General features: G+C 39.7%; 1 long non-coding RNA gene across 1 annotated transcript; it reads right to left on the minus strand.

Moving 5' to 3' along the window:
* Positions 1-1,036: 1,036 nt before the first annotated feature.
* On the minus strand, positions 1,037-7,915 carry LOC102498537 (uncharacterized). Its single transcript, XR_335794.2, has 3 exons — positions 7,879-7,915; positions 2,811-2,968; positions 1,037-1,188 (listed from the first exon to the last, which is right to left on the minus strand). It is a non-coding gene; the product is annotated as an uncharacterized LOC102498537 (long non-coding RNA).
* Between the last annotated feature and the right edge of the window lie 251 nt (positions 7,916-8,166).

Here is an 8,166-nt window from a genome sequence, read left to right on the forward strand (position 1 = left end):
CTCTCTCTGTCTGCCGATTGCACGCGCCCTATAGCAAAAATCTCTCCAAAAAAACCCAAACCAACAAACAAACAAAAAAACAAACAAACAAAAAAACCCGGCATCTCTGTAGTGTTGCTATATTGTCTTTTCTCAATACCACAAATATTGTAAGCCACAGGGCACTAGAATCTGAACCTTCCTAAGAAGAAACAATTCTTCTCTTCCTCTTCTTGCTTGGAAAAGCCATTGAACCATCCATTCACACATGGTACACAAAGAGTCTTCATACATTTCTGGGGAAAGGAAATTAAAATACAAGTTTATTTTGGTACCAAAACAAGTTGAAATCCACACATACTTTTTTATAATACCCATTTTTCATAAACTTTTTGAAGACCCTCCCTCCCATAGGATTTATGTGACTGGAGAGATGAATAAAGTAAATATTGTGGAAAAATAATATTCAGATTTATTTTTTAGTCTCTTTCTCATAAAAAAAGAAGCTAAAGAAATCGGTAACTGTCTTTGTGGGCAAGCAAATGAATGGAATCTTGGGTATCTGGCAAAAATATATAAATGAGAATTGTTATACTATGGACATTTGTATATAAATCAATTTCTTCATAAAATAAAATTTTTTGCTTGTAAGTCATTCATGATTATACAGAATATAAGTAGAGGTAAATGAAAATAAACTGATACAGAATCTTAATAGCCAGAGTTAATTTAATTTAAGTATTCCCAAATCAATTTCTCTTTCTTTCCTTTTCTCCCTCTTTCCACCTCCCTCTCACCTACTCTCTCCCTATTCTTCTAGCCTTCTTTCCCTTTTTTCCTCTGTCCTATACAAAAATATTCCGTTTTTAACTGACTTTGAGTACTCAACATTATAGACTTTATAATATTTTGAAATGAAGGGGAAATTTCATTTCTACAAGTTTCTACTGCTTTGGTCACGTTTGCCAGTAATTGTCAGAAGTCTTCTAATTAGGGGGTTGGACTTTCCCGTTGCACAACCTGCATTCAGGTCTTGTTTTGCTAAGGTCAGGTGGTCTGATGTCCTAAGAACTGGTTTGATTGGTTCAGGTGGTGAGAATCACAGTTCAGGTGACTCCCCCTCTTCCGCACTGCTCAGAAGTCAGGCCCTATCACACACTATTAGGAGATGCCGGGAGGTGTAGTCTTTGAAGATTACATGCGGTTTGCCTAGTCACACAAAAAAAGTAAGGGTGTAAATTTGCAGGATTATCATAATGTCAGAGGTTTTTGACAATACAACTAAAATTGATTGAGTATGATAATTAAAAATACCACAACTTGGGCCCACAGATGGCATGGAATTTAAGGTGGCTGGATCCCACATGGCCAGTTGCATGTTTGAGTCCTGGGGCTGGCAGCTTGAAAATCACAACAGGCCTGTGTGCATGTGTGCCCAAAGTCCTGGAAGGAGACTAGAGGAGAAGGGATTTCAGTATGGCCTTCCCCCAGGGGGACGATTTCTTACTTTCTCTCTCTCTCTCTCTTCTTTGGTGAGCACACATACCACATAGCAAACAAAATAAAACAAAACAGAAACACACACACACACACACACATGCCTTTAGAAGGTTTGATAAGAAAAAATCATCAGCTCTGCAAACTGGAAATCATTTAGAAAAAAATCCCCAAATTAAGAAAAAAAAACTTCCTCCTGAAGTAAGTTTGGAATAACACATTGTCCGGATTTCATAGCCTGTGTCATTCTGTCCATGGTCTGTGCAGATCACTAGCATCGGGACACAATGGCTTATCTGCTGAAAAGGAGCAGAGGTGTGATTTATGGCACCTTTGCAAACACACTAGGGACTGGGACATCATTTTACTTTCAGCTACTAACGTGCCGGAAAAGCAAAGGAAAAGTATTAATGTGATACATCATTGCCTTTGGAAATTGGGAGAATAATTAAATTCCTCGCTGACTCCCATTAACACAGTTTGCCATTTGCTATAACAATCCAGCCCCAACACACACCTTGGAGTGATTACTTCATGAAAGAAACAATGAGGAACCCCAAAACTTGAGGCAAAAATTATATGAAACATGACCTGGGAGTGTCATTAGTAGTCTAACAATATTTTTGATGGCTCCCACCACATGCACTAAACTGATTGCAAATTGCAAATATAAATTGCATTTGAATTTTATGTAATCGGTTCAGTCTATCAATCAGCCACATTGTTTAGGAAAAGGAATTTGGTTGAACAATATTTCCAGGTCAATCAAAATGATCAAATTAATTGTGACTACAACTACAATCATGAGTGTTATTTGTGAAGGTTCTTGTGCAGCTTATGTTACTTGGAGCAGGAAAGGTTAATTCAAGAAGCATTTATCAAGTGCTTTCCATACGTCAGTCATACAGTAGTACTATTTGCAGAAGTAAGAAAAACCTTACCAAAAGAGCAAGTCCTTGGTAGTCATTGGGCTGTTCTTTAAATTATGGTTATATATTTTTTAAAAAGAATTATTTTATTTAACCTTATTTACTTTTTTTTTAATTGACCAGAGAGGGACAGAGAGAGAGAGAGAGAGAGAGAGGGAAACCCAGAAAGCAAGCTGCTGGGTCTGGGACTCAAACTGCAGTCGGCCATGTGGGAACCCAGTACCCTTAACCACCATGCCACCTACTGGCCCCCAAACTATGGCTGTATTTTAAAGGGAAGAAAAAATAGCAACAGAGAATGAGAACAGAGCAAAAACTTGAAAGAGAAAACCAAAGCCATCAAGGCATTTATCAGCTACTTAATTAACTTATCAAATATGCATGAAGTGTGCATACGTGTCCTACCTTCTGCCAGGTGTAGAGCGCTGGGGCCTACAGAACAGACATCATTTCTTTTCTTGTGGAGATTTCAAAAGTTGGGAGACTACAGTGAAGGCCAAGACGAACCCTTCCTCTAAATTATACTTCATCCTTCCACCCACGGCTGGCTGGTGAACACCTGCCTGGTTTATAAAAGCAAGTTAGTGTTAACGCTGAGAGCAGACTTGGCTCACCAGGTGCAGTGACGTGCATATGGAGAATGTGGGCCTTAGAGCAAAAGGTATGGTGGGTAAGAATTTGTGAGAACAGGTTCTCTTAAGAGCAGGTAGGCGCCATTTCAGGTATGCAGTGATAGTGAAAGTGAAGTAAAAAGGTGACGATTTGGCCCTTTATACCCAAGGCACTGTGAAGAACGTTTCATCCTCGTGGCGACCTAGTGATTAACATTATTGCAGCATATTGCCATTATATAGACGAAGAACACTGACCCTAGAGAGATTCAGTGATTTCCCCAAGTCACATCCAAGTAAGGCCAGCCCCACAGCCTCGTGATGAAAGGAGTTGAATCCCAGCCCCAGTGGCTTAAAAAACATGCTGGGCACATCTGAGGGCAGGCTCTAAATACCAACAGGCTAGAAAAAATGGAGAGGGGACTGAGGCATGGCTGTGCCCGCTGGGGGTACCTTCTCCCTCTGTCTCTGTTTCTCTATGTGGAGTACCTCTGTCCTCTGGCAATAAATACAAAGAAAAGAAAAGAAAAGAAAAGAAAAGAAAAGAAAAGAAAAGAAAAGAAAAGAAAAGAGAATGTACAACTTGTTAAATGAGAAAGCTAAATTTATAATCCAGATACTATTAATTCCTGTGCTCATTCACTTACCCATTATTACTTTACTCTTATATTGCTACTGAGAAAAATGAGAGGGTTAGGATCAGAAGCCATTTTAAAAAAGAATATAATGGATTTAGCAGTAGAATTTAGAATCCCATTCTCCATCCCCGGATATAAACTTTCGTTGTAAGAGATCTGGGTTAATAATAATAGGTATGTAAGAGGAAATACAAAGAAAAATTAAAGAAAGACAACCCTAAGGGTAGTAATAATTAAATTTTAACAAGAAAGGCCTATGTAGACAGAAACCAATTACATTTAGCAAAATATACTTGGGCCTTTTGAAAGGATTTAAAAGTATGACTTTGGCTTCGAATAAAACCTAGTGGAGGCTACTCCTTCTGAGTCTCTTCCTACTGGCGACAGCCATCCAGGGTAGGCAGAGTAATGGTCCCCAAATAATCCTTCAAACCTGTGTCCACATTCATTTACATGACAGATGAGACTGAAGTAAGGATTTTGAGATGGGGGAGGATCCTGGATTATCTGGGTAGGCCCAGTGCAATTGAGAGAGGTTCTTTATAAGAGGGCAGCAGAGGGTGGAAGTCAGAGATGGTGATGGGGCAACAGAAGCAGAAGTGATGGAGAAATGATGACATGCCATACTCTTTTGAGCCAAGAAATGTGGGCAGCCTCCAGGGACAAAAAAGACATGGAAACTTATTCTCCTAAAGGGCCTCTGGAAAGAAAGCAGCCCTTATGAGCCCATTTTAGACAGTGAAGCTCCGACACCGTGAGACAGCACCTGCATATTGGTTTAGCCATTTGGCCTGTTGTTAGTTGACGGCAGCGGCAGTAGGAAACTTGTAACCACGGGGGAAGCAGGGCTGTACTAACTTTGACTCCAGCTAGCTGGGGCTGGGCTGAACTGTGCAGGTGTAGGGCATTGTCCTGCCTAAGACCACCCCCGCTCCAGTGGCCAGCTGAGGGCCACTCTTACTTCCAAGGAGTACTTACTAAGCCCCTCGACTCAATAATTCACTAGGACAACTCACGGAATTCAAGAAAGGGTTACACTTTTAAGTATAGTTTTATTATAACGGAAGGATACAAATCATCATAGCCAGGGTGAGCCTAGGAGGATCCCAAACTCGAAGTTTCTGTGTCATCTCTCTGTGGGGTCAGGATACACACCCTCCTAGTCTAAACATTCTGAAACTCTGTTTATATCAATAAGGTTAATCCCTAAATTCGGGAGCTCACTGCTCTGCCGACCTTGGCTAGGACTAGCTAAGTGCTTAGGAGGGAGATAGAGCAGAGGCTCTGGTAGCTCTGGCATAGGCTCAGGGAGCACCCTTGCCCTTACCTCTCACCTATCAGTCCTGAAAGGTGAAGCCTTCCTCTGCCAAGCCTTCCAGGGGGACTTACACAAGTAAAAAATGTCAAGTCTCCCTTTCATTTAGCCTATTTTAAGCTCATGAAAAAATATTAAATTTGAAGAAATACCCTGGGTTTCTGTTTGTTTGTTTGTTTTTCCAATCAAGTCTCTTAATTTGAAGAAGAGGTGATAGTCACCATGAGAAAATGTCCCCAAACAGTGGAAACTTCCTGATTTCCAACAGGACTACAAACATATGATAAAACAAAAAAATCTCCTCTTGATCCCACCTAAATGGTAAAAGGTGTTTTCAAGACACGGGAGGGACAAGGGAGGTGACACAAGATTTTCAAATTGTAGTTGATAAAACACTTAGGGCAAGTTTGAGCCAACAGAGGAAACCAGCAGTAATCGATGCCTGAGGACACCAGTAAGCCAATGTGGATCTTCAATAAGACAACAATGAACCTAAATCAAGGGTCACTCTTCCCAGAGTTTTTTCTTCCCATCACTGTTGCTGGGATATGCAATGATTCAGTGACACAGAATGTTTCAGCTCCTACCTCTATAGTAACAGTAAGAAATGACCATGTAATAGTGATCTATGTGTGAGTGTAAAGCTTTGGAAAGTGACTTTTGGAGTGAATGATGACGCCCCCCCCAAATATGTGTCTATGTTCTAACCTCAAGAACATATAAATGTGACCTTATTTGGAACAAAGGTCTTTGCAGATGTAACTAAGTTAAGGATCTTGAGGTGAGATCATCCAGGATTATCTGCATGAGTCCTAAATCCAATGACAAGTGTCCCTGTGAGGCACACAGAGGAGAGAGGAACAGAGGAGGCTATGTGAGGACAAGGCACAGTTTGGAGTTAGGCAGCTACAGCCAAAGAATGCTGAAGCCACCGGAAGCTGAAAGATTCCCATCCGTAGTCTTCTAAGGGAGCCTGCCCTTTTCACATCTTGATCTTGGTTGTCTGTCCTCCAAAAATGTGAGAAGATATTTTTCTTTCTTTTTGCTAGAGCACACATGCACTCTCCAGAAAGAGACACGTAAAGAGGGAGGAGAAAGCACCAATGTCCCCCACCCCATGGGGCATGATCACATCACAATCCCTTCTCCTCCATCTCTCCCTCCTTTTGGGATTTTGGGCACAAATACAGGCACCTGGCATGTTTCTCAAGTCATTGGATCCAGGAGTTGAACTTCACTTTAATTGGCCATGTGGACTATAGCTGCTTTAACACCAGGCCAAAGAGTTTTTTTTTTTTTTTTTTTTGCTACTAAGTTTGTGTAAATTTGTTATGGCAGTTTTAGGAACTAATACAGTGACATGTATATGTTTAGGCAAGGGATTTTTTTTTTTAAATCTCCCGTTACATCATAAAATATATTAATTATTTCATTTTCACAGATTTCTGGGGGCAATTACCCTTTCAGCCCTAAGAACCAATTATTCAGATTTCAGTCATTAGAGTAGTTTTAAAAAAAATGAAAAGTCCTAACAATAAAACAGGAAGAAAAAATCTTTTGTTTAGTTGGTACTATGTAATGTTTTACCTTTTAAAATATCCTTATAAAGCTACGAGAAAATCTTTAGTTGTTTTTTTTTTTTTGAGAGGTTTTTGCTATAAGGGCGCGTGCGCTCGCCAGAGAGACAGAGAAAAGAGACAGAAAGCGAGAAATCACCCCCCGGGGGGGGATTGCCACATCGCAATCCCTTCTCCTCTGTTCTCCTCTCGGGATCTTGGGCACGCACGCACACGTGCCCAGCGTGAGTTTAAGCCGTCGGGTCCAGGACTGGAACTGCAGTTGACTACATGGGAGTCCAGAGACATAGCCATTATGCTAACTGCTGGTCCCATTTAGTTGGTTTTAATTTATTTCCTACATAAACATGTCTTTTAAATGAAGAATGAAAGAACGGACAATTGTTTACATATAGATAATGTATTTACTTCTTAATCTTGAAGCCAAAAGTAATATTTAAAATTTGTTAAAAATAAAACTTCAAAATTCACAGTTAATATCAACCATAAATATGTAAACCAAAAATAAATACAAATTTGATAATTATTCAATGAACTGAAAGTAGAACATGAAACTGAATAGTATAATGCTACAAAGAACACTGGGTTATTTTGGTAGACCAAATTATTTACATTTATTATCTACTTAAGCTATGTTTCTTTCCTGTCTTCCTCTAATTTTGTATGTTGATTAATTATATTTTTCATTTTTACATGAGCAGCAATTTTCTTTCATCTTCCAACTCTTTGTTAAGTGTCATAGATAAAGGCCAGCAGGTGGTGTGGTGGTTAAGGGGTTAGACTCTCACACGGCTGACTGCAGTTCAAATCCCAGACCTAGCAGCTTGTTTTCTCACTTCCCACTACCCCTCTCTGATGAGCACACATACCCTCAAGCAAGTTTTAAAAAATAATAATAAAGTTATATAATTTTTTAAAATTTCATAAATGAATTTACCAACTATTCTCTACAGCAAAAAATATTGCTATGCTTTGAGTTCTATTATCAATTTTAGGTAATTACATGCTATACAAAAACAACAAACCCTGTGTGTATAGAAAGAAAGATAGATAAAGTTAGTAGATAATCTTCACTTTCACATAGAATCAATTTTGTAAAAGTTCAAAATCATATTTTAAACTTTGCATTTGAAAAGCTTGATATCATTTTTCACATAACATATGTACATTAGGATACATATATAATATACAATATAATGTCAGATAGAGGTTTGTGATGCTTAAATTTTAGTCAGCTAGACTCGATTAAGCGACACCCAGGGAGCTGGTAAAGATTATTTCTGGTGTGCCATGAGAGTGCGTGAGTTGGTGGACTGAATAGGGAAGATCTACCCTCTCTCTATGTGGGTGGCGCCATCCATTCAGTTGGGGCCTGGGCAGAACAAAAAGGCAGAAGAAAGGTGATTTGCCTCTATTCTGGAACTGGAATCCCTTTCTTCTCCTGCGCTTGGACATCAGAACTCCAGGTTCTCCAGCCTTTGGACTCAGATAATTGCACCAGCAGCTCTTAAGGATCTTAAACCTTTGGCCTTGAATTGAGAGTTATGCTATCAGTTTCTCTGGTTCTGAGTCTTTGGACCTTGAACTGAACCACACTACCGGCATCCCAGGGGTTTCAGC

The sequence above is a fragment of the Tupaia chinensis genome, unplaced genomic scaffold, assembly GCF_000334495.1.
Source record: "Tupaia chinensis unplaced genomic scaffold, TupChi_1.0 Scaffold000534_1, whole genome shotgun sequence".
Taxonomy (NCBI): domain Eukaryota; kingdom Metazoa; phylum Chordata; class Mammalia; order Scandentia; family Tupaiidae; genus Tupaia; species Tupaia belangeri.